Source organism: Rhinopithecus roxellana, chromosome 1 (assembly GCF_007565055.1).
Source record: "Rhinopithecus roxellana isolate Shanxi Qingling chromosome 1, ASM756505v1, whole genome shotgun sequence".
Taxonomy (NCBI): Eukaryota; Metazoa; Chordata; class Mammalia; order Primates; family Cercopithecidae; genus Rhinopithecus; species Rhinopithecus roxellana.
The window spans coordinates 179,335,648-179,359,630 of record NC_044549.1 but is presented as its reverse complement, the minus strand read 5'-3'; the positions used below and the strand labels follow the sequence as shown (position 1 = coordinate 179,359,630).

Sequence of the window (23,983 nt, the reverse complement as noted above, 5' to 3'; positions counted from 1 at the left end):
AGGCAAGAAAAAAATCATGAAACAAGAATAAATAATATGCTTGAACATCTTGACATTTGGAGGCATGAATCCTTATTTAAAATGAGGAAATTTAGGAGCAAAGGTAGGACAAGATGTCCTGGCTGAAGGGTCCTGTTACACAACACACATAAAGTTCTTAGCGTAGGTAGTTGGAGCAAAACTACCGCAGCATTTTTTCTAGATATTTCTTTTCTTTTTTTTTTTTTAATATTACTGCTAAGACCAAACAAGATGACTAGGATATACAGCAGCAGCATTTTGGCAAGCTGGGAAAAACACAATTCTTTTCTAACAGGTAATGATAGCTTTTGAGATGGAGTTCACTCTGGTGGGTCCTATTTACTTAACCTTACATTCAGCACTTATTTTAAAAAAGAATACCCACTTGAACTGATGACAATAAGCATCTACCCAAGTTACTTGATGCAACATTGTTAGTAACTAGAATAAAGTCGGTGTTTCTAACAATCTTCAGTGAAGAAAGGCCATGAATGGATCACAATAAAGCATAACGATATAAACTCTTATTTACTAATGGGGGCCTAGAAATAAAGAACTACCCAAAGAACTACCCTTGGGTCGGGGGAGGAGAAAATTGTAATACTCGACTGCAGCAAAACAGTAGGCATTTTAGACTTTGCACCATACTCAGACTTAAAAATAAAATTTGTATTCTAAATTATAACACATTATTTTTCAATCTATTGTTGCTATTTCCTGTCTAGTGGGAAAAATACGAAATTTGGGGTCAGAAAATCAAGGCTGGAATCTAGCTCTTCCACCTTTTAGATGAAAATTTGTGCAAGAGACTTAAACTCACAGAGCTCCAATTTCTGTGATAAAATTAACATAAGTGTAATCTAGTAGAGTGGCTACTGAGATTTAGTAATAGAATTCTCATGAAAGCATCGGTATGCAGGGAAGTTTCATACAAATGTTCACTCAATTTCCATGTCTGTAAAAATGGGCTTTTCATTAAATTAGTTCAGAATCCTTTCAAAGTAAAATACTTAATGGATTTAGAATTCCCTGGAAATAGAAGATGTTAAAATGTGTTTGTTATCTATGGTTTTGCGCTAAAACATAAAAGGCTGCTGTAGAGTAGAATAAAAACTAGTCAGCTCAAAAGACAAAAATTACATATATTCAAAACTGCCTTTGCCAGTTCCTTAGAAAGCAGTGTACTAGGGATCTCATACCTTCTCTCGGCAATTTCAACACAGTGTTTTGTTTTTTTTTCCAGATCAGTTCAGATCACTGATTTTCAGCTGATCATCAGATGAGATAGAATACTGTTATGGAGAAGCCATAGTTTTTATTTTTTTATTTATATTGAAATAATATATATTATTTTATTAAATGTGGCTTCTAGTCATTATATCAAGAAGACACCTGCATGTGTCTGTATGTACACACATATATATAACATACCTATACACGTATGTAGATGCATATAGAACTTCAATATCTTTTGCGTACAAGTGGTTTTTTGGTTACATGGGTGACTTTTGCAGTGGTGAGGTCGAGATTTTAGTGCACCCTCACCCAAGTAGTATACACTGTACCCAATATGCAGTTTTTTATCCCTTACCTCCCTCCCACCCTCCTCCCCTCTGAGTCTCCAAAGTCCATTATACCACTCTGCATGTCTCTGTGTACCCATAGCTTATCTCCCACTTATAAGTGAGAACATATGGTATTCGGTTTTCCATTCCTGAGTTACTTCACTTAGAATAATGGCCTCCAGCTCCATCCAAGTTGCTGCAAAAGACAGTATTTCATTCTTTTTTTAACGGCTGAGTAGTATTCCATGGTGTACATATGCCACATTTTCTTTATCCACTTGTCAGTGATGGGCAGTTATGTTGGTTCCACATCCTTGCAATTGTGAATTGTGTTGTGATAAACATAAACGTGCAGGTATCTTTTTGCTATAATGACTAGAAACCATGTTTAATAAAAATCTTCATTTTACTTACACTGAGAATGACAAGAGGATCACAGCATGAGAAGTGTATGAAAACTAAAATCCCCTGAGAATCTCCTGTTCTGCCATCAAGTAGGGGCATGTGCTTGCTGAGTGGAATGAAAGACAGAACCATATGATATCTTCCTTCTCTTGCCCACCCTCAACTCTCTCTGAATCTCTGTGTCCTTCTCTGAGCTGTCCATTCTCTCTCTTTGCCCACTCTCTTCTACTTCCTCTCCCTCTCCTTGAGTCTCTTTGTCCCTTTGACAGTTATTCATTCTCTCACTCATTCATATTTTTCCCTCTTGCTCTCCCATTTTCCCTTTATCTTCATTCCTCCTTGTCTACTCCCTTGGCTTTCAAACTATGACATGGTAAGAAATATCATTTACATTGGTTGCCCAGTGCACAGAAATATGCTTATATATGTATGTATGTAAATATCTTTATAGTTGAAACAAAAGTTTCATATTTCAAGACCTACTTACCCAAACTACATATGATACACTCTGGTATTTTTCATTCTGTTCAATCATTTTTTTATGCTGGTTGCAACTCACTAAACTGACCTCTCAACCTGCAGTTTGAAAAACACCCCAACCTAGCTAGAGAGACCAACATTCAGAAACACTCCTTTAGAATGCTGGCTTTGGCATAAAAACAAAATCTGCATTTAAGTCAAGCCTCTAGTAGTAGCTCTGTAACATTGTGTTATTTAAGCTTTCTGCACTTCAGTTTTCTCATCTATAAAATAAAGATGATAATATTGGTCTCATGGAATTGTTGGAAACATTCCATAGTATAATGGATGCAAAGTATGTATCAAATAAATGTTAGTTACTATTGGAAATAATAAGGCAAACACTCAGTAGTTTTGCCTGTAATACCCAACACCACTTAACAGTGTCACACATCACTTAACAATGAGGATATCTTCTGAGGAATATGTCATTCGGTGATTTCATCATTGCATGAACATCGAAGAGTGCACTTATTACAAACCTAGACAGTATAACCTACTACACATCCATGTTTATGTGGTATGGCCCATTGCTCTTAGGCTACAGCCCTGGACAGCATGTTACTACACCGAATACTGTAGACAACTGTAACACAGTGGTAAGTATTTGTGTATCTTAACATTAAAAATGTACAGTAAAAATGTAAAAGACTTTTTAAATGGCACATCTGTACAGGGCAGTTACCATGAATGGGCATGCAGGACTGGAAGTTGCCCTGGGTGAGTCAGTGAGTGAGTGCTGAGTGCATGTGAAGGCCTAGAACATTACCGTACACTACTATAGACTTTATAAACACTGGACACTTAGACTACACTACATTTATAAAAAATGTTTTCCTTTCTTCAATAATAAATTAAACAGCTTACTCTAAGTTTTTTAAACTTCTTGACTCTATCGTAATAACACTTAGCTTAAAACACAAACACATTGTATAGCTGTACGAAAATATTTTCTTTTTTTTTACTTCTCTCCTAACTAGGAGATAGTCAATAAACATTTTTTCTTTCTTTTTCTTTTTCAACTATTTTGTTAAAAATGAAGACACAAACACACACATTAGCCTACTGCTACACAGCGTCAGGATCACTGATACCACTGTCTTCCACCTCCACATCTTGTCCCACTAGAAGGTCTCTAGGGGCAGTAACACACATGGAGCCTCCATCTACTGTAATAACAGTGCCTTCTTCTGAAATACCTCCCGAAGGACCTGCCCAAGGCTGTTTTACAGTTAATTTTTTTTTTAATAAGTAGAAGGAGTACACTTTAAAATTATGATAAAAAATATAGCAGGCCAGGCATGGTGGCTCATTCCTATAATCCCAGCACTTTGGCTGGCCAAGGCGGGCAGATCACCAGAGGTCAGGAGTTCAAGAACAGCCTGGGCAACATGGAGAAACCCACTCTTTACCAAAAATACAAAAAATTAGCTGGGTGTGGTGGCGCACACTTGTGGTCCCAGCTAACTGGGAGGCTGAAGTGGGAGGATTACTTGAGCCTGGAAGGTGGAGGTTGCAGTGAGCCAAGATCATGCCAGTGCACTCCAGACTGGGTGACAGAGTGAGAACACACCTCGAAAAAAAAAAAAAGTATAGTAAATACATAAAGTAGTAACAGTCATTTGTTATCACTATACTGTACATAATTATATGCATTACACTTTTATATGACTGGCAGTGTAGTAGGTTTATTTACCCTGCATCTCCACAAATATGCGAGTGGCTACGTTGTTCTGCAATGTTTTGATGGCTATGATAGCACTAGGTCTTGGGAATTTTTCAGCTTCATTAATGGGACCACCATTGTACATGCAGTCTATCATTGACCAAAAGATTGTTACGCAGTGTATGACTGTATTAGACAATTGCAAATATATACCCAGGTTTAAAATATTTATTTTAAATAGAATAACTTCTCAAAATTCAGACTGAACCCAACTGAAATGGGTAATATGGAATCTAGATTCTCTCTGGTTTCCTTTCTGTTGGACTCCACAGGAATCCTTAGGCAATTCACCACACTGTTCACCTCCCACTGTCCTTCCTGTCCACTGGTTCCGTCTAGGTTTCCTTCAAGCAGCTCAGGAGAAACCTCTGCAAGGGGGTTTGACAAATATGTTCCGTAAAGGGCTACATAGTAAAAAGTTTTAGGCTTTGCAGATTACATGGTCTCTGTCACACAACTACCCAACTCTGCCTTTGTAGTGTGAAAACAGACAATACATAAATGAATGAGTGTGGCTATGTCCCAATAAAACTTTATTTACAAACATAGGCAGCAAACCAAGTCAGATCTCTACAACACAGACAAATCTTTCTTTTGTTAAAATACTAAGTTCCTCTTCCCAAAACGTAGCTCACTATGTACAGACAGCCTTAGTCCCTTTCCCTCTCCTACCTAGGATTTCCTCCTAGAAGGGGAAGAGGGAAAGAAGTGGCCAGGGAAAAGTGCCATTCTGCCACCTAAGTTGTAAAACAAACTGGGATGAATCTGTCTCCAGTATTTCTTAAGTAAGCTCCATTAACTTGGTACTGCCCACGAAAGGACTCACTTTCATTTTCAAAGGGAAAAGTCAAAAGAAATGTAAGTCTGTTTGAACTGTGTTTGTCAAGCCTCATGTTTTTCATACATAGACCCAATTTGAAGCCTTATTAGGCTAAGGTTCCTTTCTCCTGTCACTAAGGGGAAAAGAGTCTGATAAATAGCTTTAATTTCCTTGTACCCTGAAGTCAGCCTCATAATGGGTATACTAGAGTGGCATTCCAGATCTTCTGTATGCCGGGTAAGCAGTAACAGAACGTGTTTATGAAGGAATCCAATAATGGCTGCACGAGTTTGGACACACATGTTTCAAATCCATGCTGGAAAAACGAAGACATCACCCTGTTCCAGGAAAATGATGGCCTTTATCAGATCCTCCAATTAAGACCCAAATAAATGCCTTTCTCTAAGACTTGTGTGAGCATCAGGATCACCCGCGGGCTTGTTAAAATGGATCTCTGGGTCCCACCCCAAGACTTGCTGATTCAGTAGGTCTGGTGTGGTACCTGAGAATCTGCATGACTCCCAAGTTCCCAGGTGATGCTGATGCTGCTGGTCTGGAGGCTGCACTCTCAGAATCACTGCTCTAGAATGTGACTAGTTCAAATAAGAGTATACACTATAACAAAATAGAAAAGATTTTATACTATCTCTACATATTTCAACCTTTGTATGTTAAAGACAAAATGTAAACAAAAGAAAAACTTTGCCTTAGAAGAGCTCAAGTTGCTGTGCTATTAGTTGTCTAAATTACTTACAATCTCCATGGAGGTATAAGTAATTGAACTATTCCCATTTTGTTGATAGAAAAGAACAAAGCTAACGGTGGGCAGGCCAAAGTTATAATCTTTATATTTGTGTGCATTTTACAGTTTAAAAAGCACATTGATATACATTTGATACCACAAAAATGTGATACCATTTGATAGCACAAAGATACCACTTGATCTTTGCAACAACTCTTCAGTGTAGACTAGAATGACATTTTTCCGCCTACTTTTCAGACAGGAAAAGTAAGGTTCAGACAAGCTAATGACCAACTGAAGGTCACACTGCTGCATCTGAATCCCCTTTCTTCCACTGAATAAGTCTATTTATGGTTAGTTAGGAATTTTCATCTTTGCTAGTTAAACCATTTCATAAAGGTCACAATGATCTTTCTTGTAGCTCTGAAAGGTATTAGAGAACAAGGGATAGACTTTCGACTTACGAGATAGAAAAACTGAAGCTTAGTCATCCTGGTAAATTGTCTTAAGGGAGCTGGGAGAATCAGATTCAGCCTGAGCCTAGTTCTCACTACCATCTATCTCAGATGTGCCAAACTTGAGTGTGCCTCAGAATCAGTTGGAAGGCTTGTTAAAACACATTCCTGCTCCCACACCCAGTGTTTCTATTCAGTAGGTCCGGAATGGGGCCTGAGATTCTGTATTTCTAACTATGCCACTCATCTGGAAATACACTTGGAGAACTATTGCTCTATCTTATAGAAACTTCAAGGAGAAAATGACATCCAGATGCAACTGTTAAATGACAAACTCCCTGTCACTTCATCTACTGCCTTAGCTCTTTAAACTTCTAAAATGATCCAGATATACATTAACAATTTTTTTTAAAAGAGTGTTTTCATAAACAAGAACTTTGCCTGAAGAGAAAACCAAGTTTCCTCTAAAGGAACTGAATGCCTTTTAGACGTTTAGAAGATCTCAGTCTGTGGGCCCACAACCATCCCAAACGGTTTTAACCATTAGAATGCCTTGAGCAAATCCATGTGACAGGCTTGTCAGAATGGTTCTTAAAGGGTGGTCCCCAGAATAGCAAAAAGAACATCACCTGGGCTCTTATTAGAAATAGAAATTTCATGTAAATTTGTTTGAGTTCTTTGTAGGTTCTGGATATTAGCCCTTTGTCAGATGAGTAGATTGCAAAAATTTTCTCCCATTCTGTAGGTTGCCTGTTCACTCTGATGATAGTTTCTTTTGCTGTGCAGAAGCTCTTTAGTTTAATTAGATCCCATTTGTCAATTTTGGCTTTTGTTGCCGTTGCTTTTGGTGTGACGAGTTGATGGGTGCAGCATACCAACACGGCACAAGTATACATAAGTAACAAACCTGCATGTTATGCACATGTACCCGAGAACTTAAAGTATAATTAAAAAAAAAAAAGAAAGAAATAGAAATTTCAAAATTTGCCTATATCTCCAACCTACTGAATCAGAAACTGGGATGAAGGTCCAGCAATGTGTGTTTTGACAAGTTCTCCAGGTGATCCTGATGCACCCTTAAGTTTGAGAACCACTAATTCAGCACAATGACTGGCACTTTATGTCTGCTGAAATAAAAATCCCTTCTAATATTCCAGGTAGATGGTAAGCTCCAGGAGGGCAGAGGCCATGCCCATCCTGCTCACCATGGTATCCCCAACAGATGATTCAAAGCAGACACCCAAAACTTCTTACTGAATAAATGAGTACATAAATCTCTAAGCAATAAGGACTTTCAAATTGCCACATAGTATCATATACAAATAATTTACTAATCTTTTGGGAGAGTAGGATGGAGAGGGGAAGCTGAGGAGAGGAAGAAGATACAGATGTTTTTCCTAAGACCCCCACCCCTTTCCTCTTTTTCACATACTTTGAACTTATATCTCAGATGTAATCATACCTTTGAATTGCAAAAAATGTCTTCATCATACTAAAACTTCCAGCTACATCCCGCAGGCCCACTAAGTCCCAGAACTCAGTCAAGATGACCCAGAGTGTGACAGCTCATGCTGTTAGGCTGGGGCTTTCTCCAGGTGCCCTAGAGTCTGCCCCAGACACCCTGCCTCTCTCTGCATATCTAATCATAGTTCCGCATTAATGTTTGCAGAGCTGGCCGTCATGGGGCAGACAGAGGGTGGGTTGTGGGAGCCCTCTGCAGAAGGCAGCTACCAAAAGATGTCCATCTCTATTTTTCCTTTCTTTTCTAATTTTCTGAAGAGGGTAATGGCTTTATTACACCAAGCCAGAAAATACTGAACAAAGGCTATTATAAGGCTGTAAGAAGAACAAACTGATTTATTCTTATATCTCAATGTGACCTCTACGAAGACCATGCTCATTCATTACAAATTGGGAGTGGCAGTGCTTAGAATGAGTACAGTTATTATTTACACTGACATGGCAGCTATCAAAGCATCTCTTATTTTCCCAAAAATGACATTCATGGGTGTGAAAAATGGCTCAAATTCATTTTTTAATAAACACATTAAAATTAAAATATTATTTTCTCATATGTATAGGAAACCTATGATTAATATGCTACTACAATGTCCCTAAAACCATAAGTTTTTTTTTTTTTTTTACTTTTTACATAAGGTAAAAGTCAATACCTTGAGAAGACACACAGACATAGGCATTGTGCTGAGCTGCCTCGATCTCCCCCAGAAGCTCCATTTTGTATAAGATAAGCACAATTTAGATGAAACAAAACAAAAAGAAATTGAACTCAAAGTTAACTGGTGACATCTGCTGCTTCTGAGAAAAACTGCCTTCCACCAGAAGTGATGATACAAAGTCATGACTAGGAGGACCAGCTGTAGGGTCAGATGGCAATCAAATTCTGCCTCCGTTGCTTATTGGCTGTGTGACCACAGGTAGGCTACTTCACTTATCTGGGTCACAGTGTTCTTATTTGTAAGTGGGTGTAGTGGCTACTATCGATGTCCCACCCAAATTCCCTTACCAGACACACTCCAAAGTATAATTGGCACACCCTCGTCTGCTAGCTGCTGTGCGTGTTGGCTGCTGTATTAAGTCAGCTAGAGCTGCCATGAGATGATACCACAAATTGGGTGATTTAAACAATAGAAATTTATTTCCCAGAGTTCTGGAGGTTGGAGATTAAGGGGCCAGCAGGGTTGGATTCCTCTGAGGCCCTTCTCCTTGGCTTCCCTCTTGCTGCTTCTTCACAAGGTCATCCTCTGTGCATTCATACCCTGGTGTCCCTGTGTCCTAATCTCCTCTTTTTTTTTTTTTTCCTTAAGTCCTGGGATATATCTGCAGAACACGCAGGTTTGTTACATGGGTATACATGTGCCATGGTGGTTTGCTACACCCATCAACCCATCATCTACATTAGGTTTTTCTCCTAATGCTATCCCTCCCCTAGTCCCCATCCCCAACAGGCCCTGGTGTGTGATGTTGCCCTCCCTTTGTCTATGTGTTCTCATTGTTCAACTCCCACTTACGAGTGAGAACGTGTGGTTTTTGGTTTTCTGTTCTTGTGTTAGTTGGCTGAGAATGATGGTTTCTAGCTTCATCCATTTCCCTGCAAAGGACATGAACTCATCCTTCTTTATGGCTGCATAGTATTCCATTATGTATATGTGCCATATTTTCTTTATCCAGTCTATCATTTTTGGGCATTTGGCTTGTTTCCAAGTCTTTGCTATTGTGAACAGTGCTGCAATAAACATACATGTGCTGTGTCTTTATAGTAGAATGATTTATAATCCTTTGGGTACATACCCAGTAACGGGATTGCTGAGTCAAATGGTATTTCTGGTTCTAGATCCTTGAGGAATCACCACACTGTCTTCCACAATGGTTGGACTAATTTACACTTCCAACAACAGTATAAAAGCATTCCTATTTCTCCACATCCTCTCCAGCAACTCTATCAAAAAGTGGGCGAAGGATATGAACAGACACTTCTCAAAAGAAGACATTTACATGACCAACAAACATGAAGAAAAGTTCATCATCACTGGTCACTAGAGAAATGCAAATCAAAACCACAATGAGATACCGTCTCACGCCAGTTAGAACGGCGATCATTGAAAAACCTAATCTTCTGTTCTTATGAGGACACAGTCAGATTGGCTTAGAGCCTACCCTATCAGCCTCATTTTAATTTAATCACCTCTTTAAAAGCCATGTCTCCAAATACAGTCACATTCTGAAGTACTGGGGGATAGGGCTTCAACATATGGTTTTTAGGGGGGACTCAGTTAAGCCTATAACAGTTGCTGACAGCACACAGATACTCTATTCTCCACAGAATTGTTCTTGGATCAAAGAAGCCCTACTTACTGAAAAGATGATGCCACATCTCTGCCTCAGGGGCAGTCCTGGCCAATGACTGAGTGACTTACGGTAGAACCATCTTTGTGGTGTTACTCATGCCCCAGAGCTCCCTGTGCGAGCAGACTGAAGCTAGTCTCCAGCTGAGACCACATCCTTGCTCAGTTCCTTCTATCTGGACACAGCTCCCAACCCCACACAAAACCCCATACACACGCCCACATCCTTAGAGCTCTCCACAATAAGATACATGCATCAGATGCCCATATCAGGCTGTGCTTCTAAGGAACCTAACTAAAGACTTGGATATTATAATAAAAATATCTTGACTCATGGTTACAAAACAAAATATAAAAGATAAGTGACGCTATACAGTGAGATAAACATCCCTTAAAGGAAAATAGTCAGGTGCCAGCAAAGTTACATTCTTTAATATTATAACTTTCATCCTCAGACCTTCCAGAAAATAATGGAGTCCACATCTGTGGCACTGCTAAAGTGAGTCCTTTGTTAGATATCAATTATATCTCAGATGACTAAATTTTTTTTCTCTCTGGAGGTCTAGTCTCCTGGCCCTCTTCAAAGTCTTCTTAAAATGCTTCATCTTACATAGTGTCCAGAACATGGTAGGTGCTCCATAAAATGGCAGTTATTAATTTAGTAGGTAGAAAGACACATTTTTATAATTGTTGTTGTGAGAATTTTTTTTTAACAAATTGTATTTAGAAAAATACGTGACAAAAGTGCAGGGAAAGAAAATGACATGATCTCTTCTGCCAGGAACAAGAGGAGGGCTCTGGCCCTGTTCCAGAAAGGTGGAGAGAAAGAGAGTGGGAGGGGCCAGAGTGAGATGGTGGCCGATCATGTGCTCTGTAAGACTCCAAATTCACCCGAAACTTAGGATAGCTGTACCATCTAGGTTTGTGGGAGTACACTCTGTGATGTCTGCCCAATGACAAAATTGCCTAAGGACACATTTCTTAGAACACATCCCCATTTTTAAGTGATGCGTGACTGTATACATAAAGGGCCAACAGCAGAGCTAGAGGAAAACACTTCCCAGGCAGAGGTCACCTGTCCTTCAGGACGACAGCAGAACTCTCCCAACGAGATAAAAACCACTCCGAAAACCCCAGCTTTCCATTCTCCCAGGAGCTAACAAGGATACCCAGTCTCTCCCTCACCCATGCCTTCCCCAGCACTATTAAAGAAAAACAACTGACTCTTTTGACACTTTGCTGTTTGGGAAAAGGCATTTTGTCCACCTCAAAACTTCAATTCAATATATATTGTATTTTATTTTTTCCTTTTCAATTTTTAAAAGCAATCTCTCTCCCCACTGTGAACCATGAAATGGTTATGCAGTGAGTCATTGCTGGGCCTCGAACACTGTATTCACGGTGTCCGAGTTCCCGGTGGCAGCAGTTAAGATTGCTCAGTGGAGCTCAGAAGTCATAGAGAAGGAAGGGCACACTCTGAGACCCGCAACTGTTCCTTTCCCTGGTGAGTCATCCCCTTTTATGATACCATGGGCCCCTGCTGGAGGTCCCAGAGAAGCTGTTACTCCACATGCCAAATGGTTGCTGCATCTCTATTTCATTACAAAGAGCTTCCTCTGTGCCCAAGGGAAGCAATGGTAATTTTCAATCACAATAACATTTAGTGGGACTGGAGGTGTGCAGCAGCATATTTGCTAATAAATGTTTTGAACCAATGTTCAAGCCAGGGAAGAATATGGACAGCCCCCAGTGAAATAAACACACTCATATTCTGAGGGAGAAATGAACACTCCAGGTATCTTTTAACACTCAGCTCTGCAATCATCTCCAGTCTTCCACTGGCATCATGTCTTACACAGGCTGCTGCAAGCCTTGCCTAATGCACTCACCGTGTGACTCTCCCCTTTCAATGATGCCCTCACTGCCAATAAAATTGAGTATAAAATCTTAAGTTTGGCAGGCAAGACCTTTTATCATTTGCAACCCACATTCCCAAATCTGCCTCTTCTTACCAATGAATACGGTAGCTCTCATTTAAAGGTATGTACCAAAAGACTCTGATTGGGCAGTCCTGCTCTGGGTCTAGGAAGCTTTATTTTTCTGATGCTTTCCAGACAGTTCTCATATATATCTTCAGAATCCTGGCTTTTATCACCTGAACTCTGCATTTTTCCTGAATTCACTCTTTGCTTTCCCACTTCATCTGAAAGTACCACTTCTTTTAGAATTGACCTAACACAGTAGACACTAGCCACTTGTGGCTATTTGAATTAAAATTATTAAAATTAAACAAAATGCCAAATTCAGTTGCACTAGCTACTTTTCAAGTGCTCAACAGTCACCTGTGACAAAAATTATAGCCCATTTCCAACACTGCAGAAAATCCTACTGGACAGCACTGTTCTAGGCTGTCATCTCTCTAAACAGAGGGCCACAGCCTCCGCTTTCAGTTTGGCCAGATTTCTTTGAAGCTATGGGATGTGAGTCACTTTACCTCTCTGATCCTTAATTCTTCTCCTGGCCAGCACACCATCTACCATCACTAATCCCCACCTCTGCAAAGAGAAGGCAGAATCTCCTGGCCCTTGAAAGCGCTCCAGCTCTCATGGTCGTGGATGTAGCAGGGGAGAGGTAGTGCCCCCATCGCACCCCAGCCCTAAGCCTCTTCATGTAACTGAGTGCCATATCAAAGGATGTATCCAATCAAATCTTCTCATCTGTAAGATGCCCTTTTCTGCCTTCTTTTACACCATATCTACATGTACAGTTTGAATAAATGCCCAAACCCAGCCTTCTGGGCAACCCTTTGCCCAGAGAAAGGCAAGCTCACGGACCTCCCACATCCCCATGGTAGACAATATCTTTCACAGCACAGCAGGGATCAAGTCAACTTTGAGAATAATATCACTAACTCCAAGTGGAACTGAACCTCAAACACAAACGATATGTTTATATTCTTAGGATGGGGGTGCACATCAGTTGCTTGGTTTGCCATGATGCTTTCTTTCCTCACACAATAAGCTATAGGGTTAGTACCTTGACTTTTCTAAAATAAACTTTCAAAACCAGGGCTAAATTTAACTATATTGATTAGCTTAGCCTACAGCATCACACGTGAGGTTGTGAAAAGAAATAATTTCCTTAGACAAAATGCATATTCATGACCCTTTCCGGAGGGCTAAATTAAGTACGGTACAGTACCATTTTTTACATAGAGGACAGCAGGTTCTGCTCTAAGTGTCTCTCTAAGTGGCATCTCTATATTTGACTGAGTGTACTAGAAGTTCTCTACTCCCTCCTACACACACACACACACACACATGCACATGCACGTGACAGAAATAAGCTCCATGATCCTTTTGGAAATAGGTCTCCCTCAAGCTCCAGAGTCTGTACTTTTATCCTATATGTCAAGATGATTTTCCCTCAGGAAAAACTGTAATGTTTCCCTGAAACTTGTTTTTCCTGGTTTAGAGAGTAAAACTCAAAACGACTAGGTAACGTTTGTCTTTTCTCCCCCAAATTCAGAGAAATGAATTCAGGCCAGGACATTCATTCTGTCAAGGAGAAATGTAGCAAGACTTCACAGAGATTCTGAAAACTTTGGTACATAGTAGGATGTGCTGTGTTTGGTGGCAGAAGGCACCTTGTTCTATGACTTTAGGCAGCTGGTTTAAGTTCCCAGGCCTTAGGTGTCTTATGTGTAGAACGGGATGGTGATAACTTACCAACTTTAAAACCAGAGCCTGAACTGAATGACTTCAGGTTACTTTTCTGCATTAAGACTTACAAATTTACAATAAGGAGTAATAAACCAGACCAATATCTTAGTTAGTTTGGGCTTCCGTAACAGAATACCACAGACTAGGTGGCTTAAAAAACAGAAATTTATTTCTCACAGTTTTGAAGGCTGGGAAGTCTAAGGTCAAGGTGCTGGCAGATTCAGTGTCTGGTTGAAGGCTCCCTTCCCAGTTTGCAGACTGCTGACCTCTTCTCGTACCCTCACATGGTAGAGCACGGAAACATAGAGACAGGAAGCCAGTTTTCTCATGTCTCTACTTACAAGGGAACTAATCCCATCCTGTGGGCTCTGCCTTCATGACCAAATCACATCCTAAAGGCCTCATCTCCAAATATCATCCCATTGGGGATTAGGGTTTCAATATGATGAATTTGGGGGGTCACAAACATGCACTACATTATAACCAGTGTGCACATGAATCACGTGGGGAACTTGATGAACTCCAGTTTCAGACTGGCAGGACTGGAGTAGGGCCTGAGATTCTGCATTTCTGACATGCTTCAAGGTGACAGAGATGCTGCTAGTCCACAAACCACACTTAGAGGAGTAAAAGAACAGACCACTGATTTCTGTTTCTGGCCACCAAATATTTGACAAAAAGTGAGTTTCTAACTAAGACCACCACAGCTGAAGGATTTAAACTACTAACATAGGTGGCCTCTCCTTCCTCTCTTTTACTTTTTTCTGACTGTATTTTCTCATTAACAAAGTTTCTGCCATGTACTTTGGAATGCACTTAGCAACTTGTATGATTGTTGGCAGAGAGAACACCTTGTAAGCCAAATGAGAGTTCCTCTTCAATAAAATCCTAACATCATAATTTCTCTTTTCCACCTCTGGTCTCCTGGAAAACATTTGTCTCCCATTGGCAGCACCCTTCAGTGAATCCAGGAGCTGGTTTTTTGAAAAGAACAATAAAATTGATAGACCTCTAGCAAGACTAATAAAGAAGAAAAGAGAGAAGAATCAAATAGACGCAATAAAAAATGATGAAGGGGATATTACCACCGATCCCACAGAAATAGAAACTACCATTGGGGAATACTATAAACACCTCTACACAAATAAACTAGAAAATCTAGAAGAAATGGATAAATTCCTGGACCCATACACCGTGCCAAGACTAAACCAGGAAGAAGTTGAATCTCTGAATAGACGAATAACAGACCCTGAAATTGAGGCAATAATTAATAGCCTACCAACCAAAAAAAGCCCAGGACCAGACGGATTCACAGCCAAATTCTACCAGAGGTACAAAGAGGAGCTGGTGCCATTCCTTCTGAAACTATTCCAATCAATAGATAAACAGAAAAAGAGGGAATCCTCCCTAACTCATTTTATGAGGCCAGCATCATCCTGATAACAAAGCCAGGGAGACACAACAAAAAAGAATTTTAGACCAATATTCCTGATGAACATCGATGGAATATTCCTCAATAAAATACTGGCAAACCAAATCCAGCAGCACATCAAAAAAGCTTATCCACCACGGTCAAATTGGCTTCATCCCTGGGATGAAAGGCTGGTTCAACATACACAAATGGATAAACATAATCCATCATATAAACAGAACCAAAGACAAAAACCACGTGATTATCTCTTTTCTGCATCAATAGATGCAGAAAAGGCCTTCAACAAAATTCAACAGCCCTTCGTGCTAAAAACTCTCAATAAGTTAGGTACTGATGGAACGTATCTCAAAATAATAAGAGCTACTTATGACAAACCCACAGCCAATATCTTACTGAATGGGCAAAAACTGGAAGCATTCTCTTTGAAAACTGGCACAAGACAGGGCTGCCCTGTCTCACCACTGCTATTCAATATAGTGTTGGAAGTTCTGGCCCAGGAAATCAGGCAGGAGAAAGAAATAAAGGGTATTCAATTAGGAAAAGAGGAAGTGAAGTTGTCCCTGTTGGCAGATGACACGACTGTATATTTAGAAAACCCCATCGTCTCAGCCCAAAATCTCCTTAAACTGATAAGCAACTTCAGCAAAGTCTCAGGATACAAAATCAATGTCTAAAAATCACAAGCATTCCTATATAACAATAACAGAAAAACAGAGAGCCAAATCACGAGTGAACTCCCATTCACAATTGCTTCAAAGAGAATAAAATACCTAGGAATCCAACTTAGAAGGGATGTGAAGGACCTCTTCAAGGAGAACTACAAACCACTGCTCAGCGAAATAGAAGAGGACAAAAATGGAAGAACATTCCATGCTCATGGACAGGAAGAATCAATATCGTGAAAATGGCCATACTGCCCAAGGTAATTTATAGATTCAAAGCCATCCCTATCAAGCTACCAATGACTTTCTTCACAGAATTGGAAAAAACTACTTTAAAGTTCATATGGAACCAAAACAGAGCCCACATTGTCAAGACAATCCTAAGCAAAAAGAACAAAGCTGGAGGCATCATGCTACCTGACTTCAAACTATACTACAAGGCTCCAGTAACCAGTAACCAAAACAGCATGGTACTGGTACCAAAACAGAGATATAGATCAATGGAACAGAACAGAGCCCTCAGAAATAATACCACACATCTACAACCATCTGATCTTTGACAAACCTGACAAAAACAAGAAATGGGGAAAGGATTCCCTGTTTAATAAATGATGCTGGGAAAACTGGCTAGCCATACATAGAAAGCTGAAACTGGATCCCTTCCTTACAACTTATACAAAAATTGATTCAAGATGGATTAAAGACTTAAATGTTAGACCTAAAACCATAAAAACCCTAAAATAAAACCTAGGCAATACCATTCAGGACATAGGCATGGGTAAGGACTTCATGACTAAAACACCAAAAGCAATGGCAACAAAAGCCACAATAGACAAATGGGATCTAATTAAACTGAAGAACTTCTGCACAGCAAAAGAAACTGCCATCAGAGTGAACAGGCAACCTACAGAATGGGAGAAATTTTTGCAATCTACCCTTCTGACAAAGTGCTAATATCCAGAATCTACAAAGAACTCAAACAAATTTACAAGAAAAAATCAAACAACCCCATCAAAAAGTGGGCAAAGGATATGAACAGACACTTCTTGAAAGAAGACATTTATGCAGCAAACAGTCACATGAAAAAATGCTCATCATCACTGGCCATCAGAGAAATGCAAATCAAAACCACAATGAGATACCATCTCACACCAGTTAGAATGGTGATCATTAAAATGTCAGGAAACAACAGGTGCTGAAGAGGAGTTGGAGAAATAGGAATACTTTTTTAATTTTTTTTTTTTGAGATGGAGTCTCGCTCTTTTGCCCAGGCTGGAGTACAGTGGTGCTATCTGGGCTCACTGCAAGCTCTGCCTCCCAGTTCATGCCATTCTCCTGCCTCAGCCTCCCGAGTAGCTGGGACTACAGGCGCCAGCCACTGTGTCTGGCTAAGTTTTTGTATTTTTAGTAGAGACGGGGTGTCACCGTGTTAGGCAGGATGGTCTCGGTCTCCTGACCTCGTGATCCACCCGCCTTGACCTCCCAAAGTGCTGGGATTACAGGCATGAGCCACCGCATCCAGCTAGGAACACTTTTACACTGTTGGTGAGACTGTAAACTAGTTCAACCTGTGGACGACAGTGTGGCGATTCCTCAAGGATCTAGAACTGGAAATACCATTTGACCCAGCCATCCCATTACTGGGTATATACTCAAAGGATTATAAATCATACTACTATTAAGACACATGCACAGGTATGTTTATTGCAGTACTATTCACAATGGCAAAGACTTGGAATCAACCCAAATGCCCATCAATGATAGGCTGGATTAAGAAAATGTGGCACATAGACACCATGGAATACTATGCAGTGATAAACAAGGATGATTTCATGTCCTCTGTAGGGACACGGATGAAGCTGGAAACCATCATTCTGAGCAAACTATCACAAGGACAGAAAACCAAACACCGCATGTTCTCACTCATAGGTGGGAATTGAACAAGGACAACACTTGGACACAGGGTGGGGAACATCATACAACAGGGCCTGTCGTGGTGTCGAGGGTGGGAGAGGGATAGCATTTGGAGAAATACCTAATATAAACCAACATGCCACATGTATACATATGTAACAAACCTGCAGGCTGTGCACATGTACCCTAGAACTTAAAGTATAATTAAAAAATAAATAAAATAAAACAATGCATGTTAAGGGAATGATGCAGTACCTGTAATGTTAGTCCTCTGGTGATGCATATTTTTATTGTTTTTTATTTGAATTTTTGCTTGTGTGATAGATAAATGTGTTATTGTACTCATTTTAATTGAATTTTAAAAGTTATGAGTAACTCTAATGATTTTAATATTTTTATTAGCTGTTTTACTTTTTGCTCTGTGACTTGTTAATATTTGGTTTAGGACCAAGGTATTTGTGCATAAATTTTTTAAAAGTTAAAGCTATTAAACCTTTGTTAAGTTTAAAAATAAAAAGTTTCTTAACAAATAGAAACTTGCAACCACTACATCTTACAGCCTATCTGGAAAAGCTCTTTGTCTCTACGTAGCCATGGTAAACTGTCTACAATTCTCTGGTAGAGTTCTCCTCATCATTCTGAGAAAATCATTGTCATCTTCACTTTGTCTGAAATTTTCAAACCTCTCTGGAGAGCCTGACTCTTTGGGTGAAGACACTGATGCCCGCCGTCGACAGAACCAGGTAACCAGGTCACGTTATGGCGTGGTGCCTGTACAAAGCATCTTTTGGTGGATGTGGATGCTGTTTTATACCGTAACCATAGAGAAAGTGTCAGCATTAAAGGCTCGCAGATTCATTAAAATTATTTTCCTTACTGATACGCAGTGATTCCATGGTTATCCTGTGACACAGACAACACATCAATAACATCATCAATATTCTTAAAAAAAGTTTAAAGCCTAATTCAGGAAAAACTGATAAGAAAACTCCCCCAGATCTCTTAAAACAGCCAGGAATTACTTCCAAACTTTTGAAAAGCTAGATGTCTTAGGTTGGATTCCCCAGAAAAACTCTTGAGATGAGAATTTTTATAAAAGTTATTTATCAGAAGGGCAGTATCAAGCAGAGGTCCACAAGGCCTAACTTTCGCTTAATCCCACAGAGCTCTAGAGACAATTAACAGGGAGGTACTGGAGTGTTTACGCTCTTCCATACATTAGTCATTTTGAAAAGTCTGCCTCTTGAGGGCTGGGGGTGCGGGAGAGAGGTATATATTCCCAGGTCCTTCTGGCTCTCTTTGAGTATAGGCAAATCAAGCTCTGGCAGCTTGAGAGTAGCCCCCACAAAAAGAGACACAGCTGGGACACAAAGCACAAGGAAATGGTAAAGGGATCAAACAGGGTATGAACACAACACTGATAGTGACTGCTATACTGGAGGCTTTTATCCTGACACTTGATTCCTATTCTGCTTTGTGCAGTTCTACCTATTTGTGGTTCCTCTAATCAGACACCCTCCTGCTACATGCCTCCACTGAGAATGAGTAATGAAAGCCAAGGTGGTTACCTGTTCTGGATTCAAAAGTGCATTCCAACACTTGTTGGCTGTCAACTCCTTGGACCGACACTTTCACTTCTTACATACCATTTAAATTTCAATTTGATCTAGCCCTATCCATTTGTGATTTTGCCTTTACCAAACCCAAATTCCAAACCCAAGTGAATCTTTGGCTCACTTTGCACCAAGCCCACCCAACTCCAGCATCTTGCCATACAGAGGTTAGTTCCTTAAGGATGGTGAGTCTTACCTTCATCCCAATCCCCAGTCCACTTGGCCTCCTGATCTGGACTGCACCTTTTATATATCATCCTAAATTGCTCAGCCATGGTGTTTATTGAACTATAACTCATGTTTAGCTGATAATTTTCCCCAAATATTAGCACCCTCAATGGAGAAAATCTTGAAGTCACAAGGTTTAATGTCCTCTCTCCATCAATATTCTGCTTCTGATTCTCTCAGAGCACTTTGATGGTCCTCATGCTGCAAACAATGAAAAAGCCCAGGGCATGCCTACTGATTTGCATGAAATTATTTTCATAAACAGCAATGCTAAGTCATTCCACTAGAAAATTAATTTTGGCCTATTTAATAACTAGGGAGAAATAGATGTGTTGTACACTTGCATTGTAATAGTATTTATTTAAAAAAAAACCTCAAACCATTTTTCCTCTGCTGTCACATCAAGAAAACAATCAACACAGAAGACACCTGTGACCAAATGTGTGGGTGTTTTTCCCACAAACAAGCAATTAGTACTGCAATGGATACCAGCTGGGTGTCCCCTAATTCAATTCTGACTATCCACAATATCTATCTATGACACTGGAGGTAGTGTCAGATCTCACAGGTTGAGAGCTCAGTCCCTAAGACTGCCCCCTATGCTTCAAACACCAGTCACAAATTCAGGCCTTCTGATCAACTGGCTATAAATCAGGTTCCCACAGCCCCCTCCTTGGGTTTGATTAATTTGCTAGGGTGACTCACAGAACTCAGGGAAACACTGATGTTTACTGGTTTATTATATAGGATACCACATAGGATACAGATAAAGAAATGCATAGAATAAGGCATGGAGGAAGTGGCATGGAGCTTCCATGCCCTCCCTGGGTGGGTGTGCCACCCTCTAGGACCCTCCATGTGTTCAGCCATCCAGAAGCTGGGCAAACTCTGTCCTTTTGGGATTTTGGAGACTTCATTGCATAGGCATAATCAAAGCATGGATAACTGTGTCAAAATGTGATTGGACAAAAAGGGTAAGATCTAAACCTAGCAAAGCCTGTTTGTTCAGATTCCATTTGGCCTCTCTACGCAGCATCCGTTTCTCCAGGGTATGGAGTAGGACCCTCTCTAGAATGAAGGTCTTATGACTCACAATCAGATTAGAGTTGTAATGTGGGTGGGTGAAAGGAGGTCAGGAGGTCAGAGAGAGAGAGATTCTGTTTACTGAAACAAGGGCTATGGAAGTTATGAGCCAGGAACCATGGGTGAAAACTTTATGTGTATATATATATATATACACACACACACATATATACACATATATATGTGTATATATATAAACTTTATATATATGTGCTTTATATATATGTGTGTGTGTGTATCATAATATCAGTTTTGAAAAGTTTTGCTTCAGCAGAGCTGAAGCCAAGTTTCAATAAAGGGAAGGAGAATGTCTAGCAAGCAATTTTATTTTCAAATTTACATTTCCCAGCGCTGTTAGTGTATCTACCAATATGCTCAGAACACAAAGGCAATGGGCGGAAAATGACTTAGACTAAGGTTTAGCAAACTATAGCCTGGAGGCCAAATCTGGGCTGCCTGCCTTGATAAATACAGTTTTTTGGAACACAGCCATAGCCTATAATGCCTATGGCTGTTTTCTCTCTTTAGTAATGCCAGAGTTCAACCAACAGCAGACCTGAGTAGTTGTGACAGAGATAATATGTCACAAAGCCTAAAATATTTACTATCTACTGCTTAAGAAAGTTTTTAACCCTTGAATCTGACAATAAATAGCTACCAGTCACTCTCCATAGACAAACCACTAGGAGCCGTCTCTGCTTCAAATCTCTGACTGCTTCCAATGCATCCATTCATAGTAATCTTGGAAATTCTGCAAGTCTTTGTGGTCAGTGAAGCCTAGGATCTCCATCATAAAGCAAAGGCCTTTTCACATGACAAGAGAAAAATCTTATTGAGCTTGTTCTGGATTCTAAGTGCCAAAGATGGGAGAAACCATTTTTAGTATATGATTTCAGCTTACCAAGTTAAGTCTTACTCACACACTAAACCTCATTGACAAACCCCTCCCCCAGAGCCACAAAGGGACAGGCGACATAGTTCTGTGTGAATCAGTGAGGTTCTAAAGTCCGTACCCTCTGTTATCAGTTAACTAAACAATCTCTTGGTTCAGGGAAATGCAAGAAAGCTTTGTTTTCACTCAGGGCTTCCAGTAGGAAAAAAAAAAAAAAAAAAAAAACACTCATGAGAAATTAAAACATCAAATGTGAATTGTATTTAAAATCTGGGCTGGGCGTGGTGGCTCACACCTTTATTTTTCTTTTGTTTTATTTTATTTTATTATACTTTAAGTTCTAGAGTACATGTGCACAACGTGCAGGTTTGTTACATATGTATACATGTAGTATGTTGGTTTATATTAGGTATTTCTATATACCTAATATACTCATCATTTATATTAGGTATTTCTCCTAATGCTATACCTTTCCCCTCCCCCCCACCCCACAACAGGCCCCATTGTGTGATGTTCCCCACCCTGTGTCCAAGTGTCCTCATTGTTCAATTCCCACCTACGAGTGAGAACATGCGGTGTTTGGTTTTCTGTCCTTGCGATAGTTTGCTCAGAATGATGGTTTCCAGCTTCATCCATGTCCCTACAGAGGACATGAAATCATCCTTGTTTATCACTGCATAGTATTCCATGGTGTCTATGTGCCACATTTTCTTAATCCAGCCTATCATTGATGGGCATTTGGGTTGATTCCAAGTCTTTGCCATTGTGAATAGTACTGCAATAAACATACCTGTGCATGTGTCTTAATAGTAGTATGATTTATAATCCTTTGAGTATATACCCAGTAATGGGATGGCTGGGTCAAATGGTATTTCCAGTTCTAGATCCTTGAGGAATCGCCACACTGTGGTCCACAATGGTTGAACTAGTTTACAGTCTCACCAACAGTGTAAAAGTGTTCCTAGCTGGACGCAGTGGCTCATGCCTGTAATCCCAGCACTTTGGGAGGTCAAGGCGGGTGGATCACGAGGTCAGGAGACCGAGACCATCCTGCCTAACACGGTGACACCCCGTCTCTACTAAAAATACAAAAACTTAGCCAGACACAGTGGCTGGCGCCTGTAGTCCCAGCTACTCGGGAGGCTGAGGCAGGAGAATGGCATGAACTGGGAGGCAGAGCTTGCAGTGAGCCCAGATAGCACCACTGTACTCCAGCCTGGGCAAAAGAGCGAGACTCCATCTCAAAAAAAAAAAAAATTAAAAAAGTATTCCTATTTCTCCAACTCCTCTTCAACACCTGTTGTTTCCTGACATTTTAATGATCACCATTCTAACTGGTGTGAGATGGTATCTCATTGTGGTTTTGATTTGCATTTCTCTGATGGCCAGTGATGATGAGCATTTTTTCATGTGACTGTTTGCTGCATAAATGTCTTCTTTCAAGAAGTGTCTGTTCATATCCTTTGCCCACTTTTTGATGGGGTTGTTCGATTTTTTCTTGTAAATTTGTTTGAGTTCTTTGTAGATTCTGGATATTAGCACTTTGTCAGAAGGGTAGATTGCAAAAATTTTCTCCCATTCTGTAGGTTGCCTGTTCACTCTGATGGCAGTTTCTTTTGCTGTGCAGAAGTTCTTCAGTTTAATTAGATCCCATTTGTCTATTGTGGCTTTTGTTGCCATTGCTTTTGGTGTTTTAGTCATGAAGTCCTTACCCATGCCTATGTCCTGAATGGTATTGCCTAGGTTTTATTTTAGGGTTTTTATGGTTTTAGGTCTAACATTTAAGTCTTTAATCCATCTTGAATCAATTTTTGTATAAGTTGTAAGGAAGGGATCCAGTTTCAGCTTTCTATGTATGGCTAGCCAGTTTTCCCAGCATCATTTATTAAACAGGGAATCCTTTCCCCATTTCTTGTTTTTGTCAGGTTTGTCAAAGATCAGATGGTTGTAGATGTGTGGTATTATTTCTGAGGGCTCTGTTCTGTTCCATTGATCTATATCTCTGTTTTGGTACCAGTACCATGCTGTTTTGGTTACTGGTTACTGGAGCCTTGTAGTATAGTTTGAAGTCAGGTAGCATGATGCCTCCAGCTTTGTTCTTTTTGCTTAGGATTGTCTTGACAATGTGGGCTCTGTTTTGGTTCCATATGAACTTTAAAGTAGTTTTTTCCAATTCTGTGAAGAAAGTCATTGGTAGCTTGATAGGGATGGCTTTGAATCTATAAATTACCTTGGGCAGTATGGCCATTTTCACGATATTGATTCTTCCTGTCCATGAGCATGGAATGTTCTTCCATTTTTGTCCTCTTCTATTTCGCTGA

At 40.0% G+C, this 23,983-nt stretch overlaps 1 protein-coding gene across 1 annotated transcript in view; it reads right to left on the bottom strand.

The window, feature by feature from the left end:
• Positions 1-23,983, bottom strand: part of NEK11 (NIMA related kinase 11) — a 321,378-nt gene that overhangs the window by 127,913 nt on the left and 169,482 nt on the right. The gene's annotated exons all lie outside the window — the stretch shown is intronic.